Source organism: Bos indicus x Bos taurus, chromosome 16 (assembly GCF_003369695.1).
Source record: "Bos indicus x Bos taurus breed Angus x Brahman F1 hybrid chromosome 16, Bos_hybrid_MaternalHap_v2.0, whole genome shotgun sequence".
In the NCBI taxonomy this organism is placed as follows: Eukaryota; Metazoa; Chordata; class Mammalia; order Artiodactyla; family Bovidae; genus Bos; species Bos indicus x Bos taurus.
Window position 1 is genome coordinate 28,298,270 of NC_040091.1, and position 14,011 is coordinate 28,312,280.

Below are 14,011 nucleotides of genomic sequence, written 5' to 3' on the forward strand. Positions count from 1 at the left end.
GGCGCTGCTGGGGAGAAGGAGGGGCAGAGTGGACGTGTCCCCAGAGGAGGCTCCAGGAGGGTCCCAGCAGCGGGGTGTGCTGAGAGCCAGGCTGGGCCAGCTTTATAGCAGCCCTGGGCTGGGCCAGGGTGGTGGGAGGGGGGAGAGGCTGGGAGGAAGGGAGGTCACACCCTTCAGACCTCCTGGGAGCTCAGCATCCAGACAGGTCCCTGAGCCTGAGGAGGGGGCTGTCTAGAAGGGCACAAAGGGCTGTCTGGATGCCACACAGAGCTGGGGCCTCTGACCACTGGTCTCTCGCAGCTCAATAATAATTTTAGTGCCTGTTGAATTTCCCTGATCCTACCCTAGTCCTTAGTCTATGAAAACGTGAGCCTACCCTGTGACAGTGAGTGTCCCATTAGCCAGCTATTTAAGTCTCATTCCTGAAGGCCAGTCTGGGTCTAGGTTTGCTCACTGACAGGAAGGAAGGAGGGAAAGTGTTCTGCATTGCTGCCTCTTCTACGCCAGGCCCTGTTAAGGCACTTTCACAGAAGCCCCTCGAGTCACCGCCCTCCTTTCTTCAGTGCATGCAAGCCCTCTCCCACTCTTTTCACAGTCCCTCAGGGGACTCTGTCCTCCCCCGTGGCAGAAAGAAACTAGACGCCATAAGGACAGGACAGCTGGCAGCTCAGCTCTGCTGGTTCCAAGAGAAGTAATTTCTCCAAGTGTCTCTGCAACCACAGGACTGCAGAGAGGTTTCCCCCCACCCCACACGCACAGCATGGTTCTGGGGAGCCCTCTGAGCAGTGACCCTACCTTGGGTACATGGCGTCAGCGCTCAGTTTGAGCCCAAGTCATGCCCAGATTCAGAATACAGGAGAGGAATCTGGAAAGCAGAGGTCAGAGCTGCCCGGAGTCACATCCTGTCCAAAGTCACAGGTGTGAGCACGTGGGGAGAGAAGCCCCGGTGCTGCCTCAAACACACAGTTGAGACTGGTAGGGCTTAATGGTGGGCCTGCTGCTCGCTGGCTGTTTGACCTGAAAGCTCCCTAACTTCTCAGTGCCTCGGTTTCTCCTCTGAAGGAGGTGATGACAGGTCTACTTCCTAAGGCTAGTGTGAAAGTGTTAGCCACTCAGTCGTCCAACTCTTTACGACCTCATGGACTGTAACCCACCAGGCTCTTCTGTCCATGGACTTCTCTAAGCAAGAATACTGTAGTGGGTTGCCATTCCCTTCTCCACAGGATCTTCCTGATCTAGGGATTGAACCTGGGTATCTTGCATTCCAGGCAGAATCTCCAGGGAAGCCCAAGGCTAATATGAAGATTAAATGAATTACACACCTAAGACATTCAGGGCAGGCCTGGCGTGGTGAGCACCCTCGCGGGTTTGCTCTTGTTCTCACTGGTCTGCTGTTAAGGTCTCAGGGTGCGGCTTTCTAAAAATGAAGATGACAAGGAGAGGAGTCATTTCCTGAGCATCACTCTGTGCCAGGCACTATTCTGGGCTCTGAACATGTATTCACAACAGCCCTAGGAGGCAGGTGCCAGCATCCACCAGTCTTCCAGATACGAAGCCAGAACACGCGCATGAAGGAACCTGCCTGCGCTCAGCAGGTGGAGGGCGAGGAGGTCAATGCAGGCCTCTGTCCCCGAGGTCCCTCCTGGCACGAGGCATTTGAGGATGTGCAGGAGGAAGCCCTACTTGAAACATGACAGCCTCACTTCCTCATGTTCTGTCACGTGGCGGATGAGCCATGATGGTGGAAGAGGATGAAGACTGTGGTTGGGGCCAAGGGCCCAGTGGGCAGGGAGCACCCCTCAGCTCCTTCCCAGCACAGGCACTCTGGCCTCCTCTGTGGGTAATTGTGTTACTGGTGGGTCTCTTGTTCCATCCCCCTGCCGCTGTGCTACTCACACGTCCCAGGCAGAGGAAGAGAAAAACTTCTGATGCTTAAGGGAGGAATTTCTGCCGGAATAGTGCACAAATTGCCACCATATGCATATGCGTGTACATATATTCAAACATATGTATATATTTGCACATGTGCATAAGGTGGGGGGGACTTATAATTTGAAGAAAGGGAGGAACAATAATAATGCTGATAATAATCATATTGGCTAGTACTGCCTATGAGCTGCACACTGTTCTGAGTGCTTTGCATGCATTAACTCTATCCTCACAACTTGCCATTATTGTTCCCATTTTACAGATGAAGAAACTGAGGCATAAAACTGTCACCTGACATGTCCAAGGTCATACAGCTAGTAAGTGCCAGAGCTCGGGTTTTTTGAAGGGAGGAAACAGAAATTCTGTCAAATACACAGGACAGGATAAGAGGAAATACAGAAATTCTGAGACTGAACTGGGGAGGGGAGAGAAGGCAGATGGGGGAGAGCTGGGAGCCTCTCAGGGGGCAACACAATCATGACCTCTGCTGATTCTCTGCTCCCCTTTCCTCCTCTTGCACCTCTGTTTCCTCAGAATTTGAGTAATCCTCATGGCAGAATTCACATCCCATCTCGGAGTTCATACATCACGTTGTTCCGACACCCCTTGAAATATAAGGTGCCACTTCTGGGTCCAGCCTGAGGGGGCCCTCCTGCTCTCCCTGTGACAAGTGTAGCCTTCTTCAAAAGGAGAAATGTTGCCTTTCTTTACAAGTGATTAGCAGGGAAAGGACTTACTTGGTGCAAACATTTGGGCCTTAAGTCAGGCCAAAAGGTGAAGAAGTGTCACATTTACAGGAGACTCAGGACATGTGGCCCTCAGTCCCCGGAAGTTGTTTTGGGCAGGCATTCCGTAAGTATGCAGTAGTCCACCCTCGCCGCTGGGTGAGAGGAAGGGCTGGGGCTTATCACTGGCCAAGGTGGTGCCAAGGATATAACACCCAGGCTGCCCTCTCAGGCCGAGGCCCCCTCGCTAGGCCTCCAGCATCTGGATGTCCAGGAGCTCGGTGGGGCTGGAAGCTCAAAATGAGGCCTTGGCGGGCCCCCATGTTATTTCAGCAGGACCTGCTGTCTCAGGGCAGAGGTTGGCCAAGCCCTGGGCTGCAGCTCCCTGACCAACACGTGCCCACACGAGGCTCTCTTCTGCCAAGAAGATGCTTCAGAGCTGAAGGCCTCTGGGAGTCGCCCGGGGTGGGGGTTGGGGGTCAGAAGCCGCTTCTCTACCTGGGTAACTGACCAGTTTAAGTGAAACTTCATTTTCTAGAGAAAAAAGTAAAGTGGAAGGACCTTCCTCTGCTGGGTTCTCAGCCTTTCCCGGGTGTCTCACTGGTGCTCCTAGACTGGCCTCCCAGCTCAGAGCTGACTCTAGAGCCAAGTCTTTGATGGGAATTGGAACTGACCAGGACCAGTGTTGCCTGCATGGATGGGCTTCTGGGTTTTGTTGCTCAAGGAGCTCCTAGGGGCCACTGGTGCCTGGACAGGGGTCTACAGTTAAAAAATCAAGAATTCTTTCCAATCATGGAGATCTCCCTCAAGGGGAGAGAGCCCTCGAGCATGCGTCACCCTCAGGGGATTTGTCCAGCAAGGTGCCCCCATCCCCAACCTGCCCAAGTGACTTTGTAGAATCAGAGGACTTAATGGTGAAATAGACTGTCAGGTCCATTCTCCTGCCCTGTGGTTTTTAGAGCTAAGAAAATCGAAGCTCAGAGAGGTGACAGCATCTCCAAGCTCACATAGTTAATGATCAATGCCTGCATGAAGTCAGGTCTTCTGATTTCCAGCCTGATTTCCAAACCTTTGAACTATGTCCAGTGCACAGTCCTGCCTGACCTCCTGAAGCCTGCAGGGCGCATCCATCAGCCCCAGGCCAACTGGGGACTCAGTCAACTCAGGGGTGGGGTAGGGGTGGCAGGGGAGGAAGGGGGGGCAGACAGACAGAGGGCAAGTCCCCCAGACTCCTGAGGCTTCCTGGACACAGGCTGCTGGTGCTGAATGTGGATTCCAGGCTGACTGAAGAGTTCTGCTGGGGAAATAAAATAATTGGGCAATTAGCTAGTGGTGAATGTGGATTGGGAGACTTTTTTCAAGGGACCCATCAGTTGCCTGGAGGAAGAGCAGCTGCCCTTTGTCATGCAGAGTTGGGAACCAGGCCTTCCCTCTGACTGTGGATCAGGGTTGGGGGGAGAGTCTGGTCAGCCGTCTGTAGGGTCAGGTTGGGTTTGAAAAGTGGAAAAATTACAAAATAGCCTCTTCTGATCTTGTGGGAGGGGAGACTACTTACAAAGCTGTCTAAATCAGAGCTCTGTCCCCCAAGGCAAGGTGGAAGGAGTCCATACCATTTATGAATCAGTATTGTTAAGGATATGAAAAGTTTTTGAAGACTTTTTGTTTTTCCCCCAGAGATACTGTAGTGAATGTTCTAAGTGCAATTGCATGAATGCTGTACAAGCATGCAATTACTTCACGCTCCCGTCTGTTTTGTTGGCATGAACAGGCATTAGAACTGGGGACACTTACATAGTCTCCTCCCACTCAGGTGGCCTTTAGATCAGGGGTCCCCAACCCCCAGGCCATGGGGTACCTGTTTGAGGCCTCCTGGGAATCGGGTTGTACAGGAGGAGGTGAGCAGCGGGTGAGTGAGTGAAGCTTCATCTGTATTTACAGCTGTTCCCCACTGCCCTCCCATCGCCTCCAGATGGGACCATCTAGTTGCAGGAAAACAAGCTCATGGCTCCCACTGATTCTGCATTATGGTGATTTGTATAATCATGTCATGATATATCACAGTGTAGTAATAATGGAAATGAAATGCACCATAAATGTAATACAGTTGAATCATCCCAAAATCATTCCCCTCACAGCCACCCCCTCTGCCCCCGAGTCTGTGGAAAAACCATCTTCCACGAAACTGGTTCCTGGTGCCAAAAAGGTTGGGGACCGCTGCTCTAGGGTAACCCAGCCTGGCAGCCTGGCTCTGCCTTCCCCAGACCAGGGTCCATGGCTCCTGCAGCAGCTCTCTCTGGCCTGGTGGGGCTGGGTGGCAGTCTTGTGAAGATATCTCATCCTACCATTAAGGAGAACTATAACCCAGCCTATTCCAGACGATTCCTCAGCTGCCTGATTCCCTGTGATGAGAGGGAAGAAAGTGACCAGAAAGTCCTGAGGTCTTTTCTGGGCTTGCCCTGAAAATTTGAGAGTAAGAGAAGGCAAAGAGAAAGGATTTTTCTCTCCTTCAGGCAAAAAACCCTTTTTGTGTCTTTCTTTACAGCTTCTGAATATTTTCATATTCAAGAACCATGACACAGGACACGGTAGCCCAAGGTACTATTTCTGAACCATGACTCTCTGCCCAGATGACCCCTAACTTGTCACTCCCGTGGCCACATGGAGCCCAGATGGAGGTCCCTCTCCTCTGAGGTTCAGGGTTCCCAGCCCTGCATCCTGCCCTTCACAGCCACCCTCCACTCAGTATTCTGGCCTCTCAGAGAACACCCCCTGGAGGGTCATCTAGTGACTCATTCTTCATCTGCTTTTTTTATCTTTGAAATGTTCTCATCTGCAAGCCTCAGCATACGTTTCACTTCCTTTATAAACACCCTTCCTAATGTTCTGACCACCCCCATCTCGCCTTGCCCAGCTCACCACTATATTCTCTGGATACACTTGGTCCCTTGTGAAAACAGGGGGATGACAGTCCCTGTGGCATTCTGGAAAGAGACAGGGGTACAGCTCTCCTGACAGAGCACCAGCTCAGCAGGGGATGGACACCCCCCAGGTCCACCTTGTAATCACACTTGACATGTGCCCGGAAGATAATTTGTACTTGAACTGCACTTGCTAAAAGAAAGAGAGAGAGGCAGGGGGTAGAGGACAGGGGAAAGGGAAGAGTGAATGGATGGAAACTAGATACAAGAAACCTTAGTCCAGATTAAGGCCACTACTGATTTCAGTTCAGTTCAGTCGCTCAGTTGTGTCCGACTCTTTGAGACCCCATAGACTGCAGCACGCCAGGCTTCCCTGTCCATCACCAACTCCCAGAGCTTGCTCAAACTCAGGTCCACTGAGCCAGTGATGCCATCCAACCATCTCATCTCCTGTTTTCCCCTTCTCTTACTGCCTTCAATCTTTCCCAGCATCAGGGTCTTTTGCAGTGAGTCAGTTCTTTGCATCAGGTAGCCAAATTATTGGAGCTTCAGCTTCAGCATCAGTCTTTCCGAAGGATATTCAGGACTGACTTCCTTCAGGATTGACTGGTTGGATTTCCTTGCAGTCCAAGGGACTCTCAAGAGTCTTCTCCAACACCACAGTTCAAAAGCATCAATTCTTCAGCGCTCAGCCTTCTTCACAGTCCAACTCTCACATCCATACATGACTACTGGAAAACCATAGCTTTGACTAGATGGACTTTTATTGGCAAAGCAATGTCTCTGCTTTTGAATATGCTGTCTAGGTTGGTCATAACTTTCCTTCCAAGGAGTAAGCATCTTTCAATTTCATGGCTGCAGTCACCATCTGCAGTGATTTTGGAGCCCTAAAAAATAAAGTCTGTCCCTGTTTCCATTGTTTCCCCATCTATTTGCCATGAAGTGATGGGACCAGATGCCATAATCTTTGTTTTGTGAATGTTGAGTTTTAAACCAGCTTTTTCACTCTCCTCTTTCACTTTCATCAAGAGGCTCTTTAGTTCTTCTTCACTTTCTGCCATAAGGGTGGTGTCATCTGCATATCTGAGGTTATTGATATTTCTCTCTGAAATCTTGATTCCAGCTTGTGCTTCATCTAGCCCTGCATTTCGCATGATGTACTCTGCATAGACATTAAATAAGCAGGGTGACAATATACAGCCTTGACGTACTCCTTTCCCAATTTGGAACCAGTCTGTTGTTCCATGTCCAGTTCTAACTGTTGCTTCTTGACCTGCATACAGATTTCTCAGGTGGCAGGTCAGGTGGTCTGGTATTCCCATCTCTTTCAGAATTTTCCACAGTTTATTGTGATCCACACAGTCAAAGGCTTTGGTGTAGTCAGTGAAGCAGATGTTTTTCTGGAACTCTCTTACTTTTTCTATGATCCAATGGATGTTGGCAATTTGATCTCTGGTTCCTCTGCCTTTTCTAAATACAGCTTGAATATCAGAAAGTTTTGGTTCACATACTGTTGAAGCCTAGCTTGGAGAATTTTGAGCATTACTTTACTAGCGTGTGAGATGAGTGCAATTGTGCAGTAGTTTGAACATTCTTTGGCATTGTCTTTCTTTGGGATTGGAATGAAAACTGACCTTTTCCAGTCCTGTGACCACTGCTGAGTTTTCCAAATTTGCTGGCATATTGAGTGTAACACTTTCACAGCATCATCTTTTAGGATTTGAAATAGCTCAGCTAGAATTCCATCACCTCCACTAGCTTGTTCATACTTCCTAAGGCCCACTTGATGTCGGACTCCAGGATGTCTGGCTCTAGGTGAGTGATCACACCATCACGGTTATCTGGAACATGAAGATCTTTTTTGTATAGGATCTTTTTTGTACAGTTCTTCTGTGTATTCTTGCCACCTCTTCTTAATATCTTCTGCTTCTGTTAGGTCCATACATTTCTGTCCTTTATTGTGCTTATTTTGGCATGAAATGCTTCCTTGGTATCACTAATTTTCTTGAAGAGATCTCTGGTCTTTCCCATTCTATTGTTTTCCTCGATTTCTTTGCATTGATCACCGAGGAAGGCTTTCTTATCTCTCCTTGCTATTCTTTGGAACTCTGCATTCAGATGCTTATATCTTTCCTTTTCTCCTTTGCCTTTTACCTTCTCTTCTTTTCTCAGCTATTTGTAAGGCCTCCTCAGACAACCATTTTGCCTTTTTGCATTTCTTTTTCTTGGGGCAGTCTTGATCACTGCCTCCTATACAATGAACCTCTGTCCATAGTTCTTCAGGCATTCTATCAGATCTAATCCCTTGAATCTATTTCTCACTTCCACTGTATAGTCATAAGGGATTTGATGTAGGTCATACCTGAATGGTCTAGTGGTTTTCCCTACTTTCTTCAAGTTAAGTCTGAATTTTGCAATAAACTAATAACCAACATATCCAACCTTTTTTTTTTTTTTTTTGGCTATGCTGGGTCTTAGTTGCAGCACTCAGGATCTTTGTAGTGACATACAGTTTCTAGTTCCCTGACGAGGGATCAATCCCAGGCTCCCTGCATGGGGAGCATGGAGTCTTGACCACCGAACCACAAGGGAAGTCCTCAGCACATAAACCTTTAAAATTGACAAACTTGGCGGATGGACAGATGATGAGAAGCATCTCCTGTGTTAACACCTAACCTCTGCTCAGCTTCCCTCAAAACAATGCTGAATCCTGTATGAGTTTTTGGAATGTCTGGACCTGCACAAGCCCAGGTGTGTGGTATCATCAATGTGGGAATGTATTCTCTTGTTTTCACCTGGCAGCATGTCCTGGACCGCTTCCCTGGAGACACAGCCAGGAGTCATCAGTGTTCGGTCCTGGCTTTCCTGACCTCACATGATTCCCTAGGCCTCTTCTTTCTTTCTTTTTTTTTTTTTTCCAATGTACCAAAATTTGCTTTTATAAATTACTTGGCCAGATTAAGAAACTGAAGAATATTTATACTTTTGAATTTCAAGGATCTGAATCTTGTCACATACTACCCACCCAAAGCTCTACCTTCTTTTTTTTTTTTTTTTAGATAATATGACATGAAAAGTGGGTCAAAACATTTTTGAAAAAATAGTTTATTTCTATTTATTCATTCATACTAAGACAGTATCAGCATAGGTAATAGGAACACAATTTTAAGTTTAAAATTAATTTTCCATTTTGAAAAGTTGAGGATTTTTGGCTCTTCTTTCTACCTTAACTCTTTTAAATATGTCAAAAGTTTATTCCCTTACTTTTCTCAAAATAACAGACAAATGAAAAGTTTATTCCTTTACTTTTCTTAAGGCCATATTGAGATAATTAAAATTGGTTCTTTAGAATTTTGGTGTCATTTATAGTAACCTGGAGATTTAACCACAGAATAATACAGGTAAGAAGTTTATAGCACACACACAGAGAAAAGAACAGAGAATTTTATTAATAGAATGAATAAATCTCAGGGCACTTTCGAATTCTGAGCCATGAGAAAGCCCTTCTGGGGATCCTTAAGCTAAAAGACTTCTCCCTTCAGGGTAGAGTGGAGATTATTAGAAACTGTAAGACAATGGGCACTGCTGATGTGGCCCATGGAAGCTACGTTAGTCGTGCCCCACTCTTTCTGCGACCCCTGTGGACTATAGCCTGCCAGGCTCCTTTGTCCATGGGATTTCTCAGGCAAGAATACTGGAATAGTTTGCCATTTCCTTCTCCAGGGGATCGTCCAAACCCAGGGATCGAACCTGTGTCTCTTGCCTTGGCAGGTGGATTTTTTACCAGTGCGCCACCTGGGAAGCCCTGGAAGCCTCATTAGGATAGGCATAAACGGAGTTTCCATGTTTTAGTGAAGGGGCTGGCGAATGAAACAAAAGCCAGGAAGCCACTTTAAACTCCTGTCCATGGCAGGTCAAATGATGCTGATAAAAGCGGTACCCTTAGAAAGACTATTACCCCACTGTTACCTTTCCCAGGCTTAGCCCTCAGAATGCTTGCAGTGCTACTTCTCTTCTTTCCATCACCTGTTCTAGGAGCAAACCTCCTGAACACATGGTGGTAACAGACTGGAAAAGCCAGACCATGGATACAGCAAAGGGGCTCTGGATCTCTAGCGGTTTGTCACGATTTGCAATGTCTAACTAGGAATCTAGTAAAACAGATTCTTAAATCTGTTTAAAAAATAATCTTAAACTTAATTGTTATACTGACTTTAGTGTATTTTGAGGATATTACTCAAAATAATAGTGTATTACTCAAAAAAAATAGTGTATTTTGAGGATATTACAATACAGATTGTTAATACTGACTTTAGTGTATTTTGAGGATATTACTAAACAACTTTTGTGGTTTAGAACCGCAAAAACAACCTTGACTCTCCTGGACGTATTTTACTTTAAAAAGGAAATACAATAGGAAAAAAAAAAAACACAAAAATAAAAATCTATGTTCTATAACAACTAACATTTTAATGTTTTTTGTAATATGCAATTTCTTTCAGATACTCTAACTTTTAAGTGACATAAAAAAGTTTCGGCCTTTTTAATATCTTCTTTAAAAAAATCTTTTTTTAATTAAAAAAATCTTTAATACTTTAATATTTTGCATAATTTAAAATACAGCCATTGAGGTTAGTATTTCAAGGGAAAAAAAAGTAAATGGAAAAAAAGGAGAATAGTAACTCACTGAGAAGCTTATGATTCAGTTTGTTTTGGATTCTTTAAAAAAATTAGGCCTGGAATTTTAGTTATCCTAATTACCATTCCAATTGGATATCTCAATGTGTGGATTCTAGATAAAAGATAAAATATTTTGGGGGCTTCCCAGGTGGCACTAGTGGTAAAGAGTCTGCCTGCTAATGCAGGAGATGCAAGAGACTGGGGTTCAATCGCTGGGTCAGGAAGATCCCCTGGAGTAGGAAATGGCAACCTGCTCCAGGATTCTTGCCTGGAAAATTCCAGGGACAGAGGAGACTGGCGAGCAACAGTCCATGGGGTCACAAGGAGTCAGATACGCCAAGAGTCGCCTGAGGGACTGAGCACACGTGCTCATAATAAATGTAAAACCCATTGACTGGACTGTTTAGAATCTGTTTTACTGGGTTTAGATAAGGAAAACTTCAATAAAGCCAACTTTATACTGAGGTTCACTGATTGAAAATGCCGTTTTAAAATCTCTGCTTGTGTGGCAAATTTCTAAACAAATCATAAAAGATAATATTATAGATATTGTACTGTTCATACGTACTTGTTGGGGAAGTGAAGTGCTTGTTTTTAAACTATCAAAATTCTGACCTTTCAAAAATGTCAAAAAAAAATGCACTTCCACTTACCACAACACTCTGCTTGACCCCCCAAAACTGTATGTAATGATTTCATATTGTTAGGTTAATCATGTTCCCATTATGGCTTGCAATTGTAACTATCTTTTAATTTTTGTCTGGCTACTGATTTTGAAAACTGGTAAACATACTATTGCGATTATGTTAAAAAAATTCTGACCTTTCAAAATAGGTTTCCTAATACAATAGTTTTTGTTTGTTTGTTTGTTTGTTTGTTTTCAGAAAATCAGCATTTGCTTTCAAATGCATAAAATGTCAATTAAAAAGTCCTTACAGATAAATGAGAAGTTATAGATAAATAAAAAGTTATAGATAAATAAAAAGTTATAGATAAATACAGATAAATAAAAAGTTATTCCTTTCAGTCTCAATTGTTTTTTCACTTTTAACTATATTCAACACAGAATGATTTTCTAAGTAAATGTCTAATGAAAAACAATTTCAGTGTAAAATAAAAATAAGCAATCCAATATGACTTGCATAGAAACTCTGAGTGCAATTTATCAAAATTCAGAATTAAATTTCTATAATAGTGGGAAAACTTTCAGTCTCTTATTATTCAAAACGTGTAACTTCCTATGAGACTAGAAAGTTAGCAAAGAGGATCAAACAAACTTAAGCAATGGCTGACTTCTAAAGTGATGAACTCTTTTATCCTTGCAGTAGCCATCTTGATTAACAAGGGAATTTTTCAGTCTGTTCTCTGGATTAAATAGTCAAGATACCACTGTCCGTATGCTTTGTTCACAGTTTTCTTTTGTGGGCCATTTCCAGGGGATGATGTAGCTTCATGAACTGAGCATTTACTTGGCAAAACTTCAGCTCCTGGATCAACTTCATCAGAGTGGCAGTTAATAGCTGTATAAGCCAGAGAAATAACGTAACTCCGTTGTTCCTCAGCAGGACACGGCGGTAGCATCTGATAATTATAAACAGGCAGCTGATATCCAGTGATATTCTGGACCAGTGAAGTTGGATATGGAGGATAAGCCTGAACATACTGAGTTATAGGATTCATCGTGGTTAGAGGCTGCCTGTAAGTTTCAGTGTTTGAGTTACTCCAGAACTCTGAAACTGTGGTAGAGGATGAAGATTAAAAACCAGAGGACGAGGCTATACGTGATAAGCACATAAATTTTGTTTCCTGAGTGCAGAGCTCAATTTCAGCTTTTTATCAGGGAAATTTATCTGTGATTCTACTGTCTTCTGCCCATTCACATCATTGTAAAATGCAACAATGGACACACAAATTCAATCTGTGATTATATTCACTTCTTTTACTGAAACATACCTAGTAAAGCAAAAGTGTTCATTGCTCAGCCACGTCTGACTCTTTGTGACTCCATGGACTGTAGCCTGCGAGGCTCTTCTGTCCATGGGATTCTCCAGGCAAGAATACTGGAGTGGGTTGCCATTTCCTTCTCCAGGAGATCTTCCCAACCCAGGGATGGAACCCGAATACCTAGTAAAGGAACCTCTAATTTCAGTTTCGTCCATCCTAACATTAATTCCACCAGCAAAAAAAGGGTAGTTGGCATGACTTTCAGTTCGGTTCAGTTCAGTTCAGTCGCTCAGTTGTGTCCGACTCTTTGCGACCCCATGAATCACAGCACGCCAGGCCACCCTGTCCATCACCAACTCCCGGAGTTTACTCAAACTCATGTCCATCGAGTTGGTGATGCTATCCATACATCTCATCCTCTGTCGTCCTCTTCTCCTCCTGCCCCCAATCTCTCCCAGCATCAGAGTCTTTTCCAATGAGTCAACTCTTCTCAAAATATTAGAGTTTCAGCTTTAGAATCAGTCCTTCCAATGAACACCCAGGACTGATCTCCTTTAAAATGGACTGGTTGGATCTCCTTGCAGTCCAAGGGACTCTCAAGAGTCTTCTCCAACACCACAGTTCAAAAGCATCAATTCTTCAGCACTCAGCCTTCTTCACAGTCCAACTCTCACATCCGTACATGACCACTGGAAAAACCATAGCCTTGATTAGACTGACCTTTGTTGGCAAAATAATGTCTCTGCTTTTTAATATGCTGTCTAGCCATCTGCAGTGATTTTGGAGTCCAAAAAAATAAAGTCTGACACTGTTTCCACTGTTTCCCCATCTATTTTCCATGAGGTGATGGGACCAGATGCCATGATCTTAGTTTTCTGAATGTTGAGCTTTAAGCCAACTTTTTCACTCTCCTCTTTCACTTTCATCAACAGGCTTTTCAGTTCCTCTTCACTTTCTGCCATAAGGGTGGTATCATCTGTATATCTGAGGTTATTTGTATTTCTCCAGGCAATCTTGATTCCAGCTTGTGCTTCTTTTAGCCCAGCGTTTCTCGTGATGTACTCTGCGTATAAGTTAAATAAGTACGGTGACAATATACATTACCCTCTGGTAAAACATAGCCTTGGCGGGTCATAGCTGATGAAGACTGGGTGCTAGCCTCTGGAGATGGTTGAGTTTGGATTCTCAGGATTTGCAGCAGACATGATGGCCACAACCAGTGTTCCCGCAGAGGGTGTGGAGGAGGAGCAGAAGCTGGCTTCAGGCACCTCACTCGCCACTGCTGTTAGGCCTGCTCGTGCCCCCTACCCTGCTTGAATGGGTAGAGGAAGCTGAGAAGAGTGGGAAGGCCAAGGGGTGCAGGCGAGCTCCCTTGACTTTTTCTTTAGGATCAACTTGTTCTAGATGGAAAATTCTGGAAGGTCTGTATCAGAGCATATTTTTCTAGGCTGTCAGTACTGAATTCATTCTTGTGGAGCCAGAGTTCTACCCAATCCAGGGGAAAAGTGTTAATGGAGGGCAGTGGTATTGATATTTGTTATCATTAATTGATAAGTGGTATCAGAATCATTATTATGGTATTCTCATTACCCTCTTCTTTACCTGGTTCTTAACCTCTCACACCTGATAAATCAGGGAGGAAGGATTTGCCCCTCTGACAGGTAATTGGAAAGGTGGCCTGAGTAAACAAAATACATAACAACGAGCATAGAGTCATTTGGGAAATCCCTAGGATTAGCACCGTCCTGTTGGGCCAGATCCTTTTCCCACATACTTCAGCATTTTGTCAATAGCTCAGCACTGCATCTATCATGG

At 44.8% G+C, this 14,011-nt stretch overlaps 1 pseudogene; it reads right to left on the minus strand.

Annotated features, from left to right (window-relative positions):
- Positions 1-11,519: 11,519 nt before the first annotated feature.
- On the minus strand, positions 11,520-13,401 carry LOC113906198 (annotated as a pseudogene).
- Between the last annotated feature and the right edge of the window lie 610 nt (positions 13,402-14,011).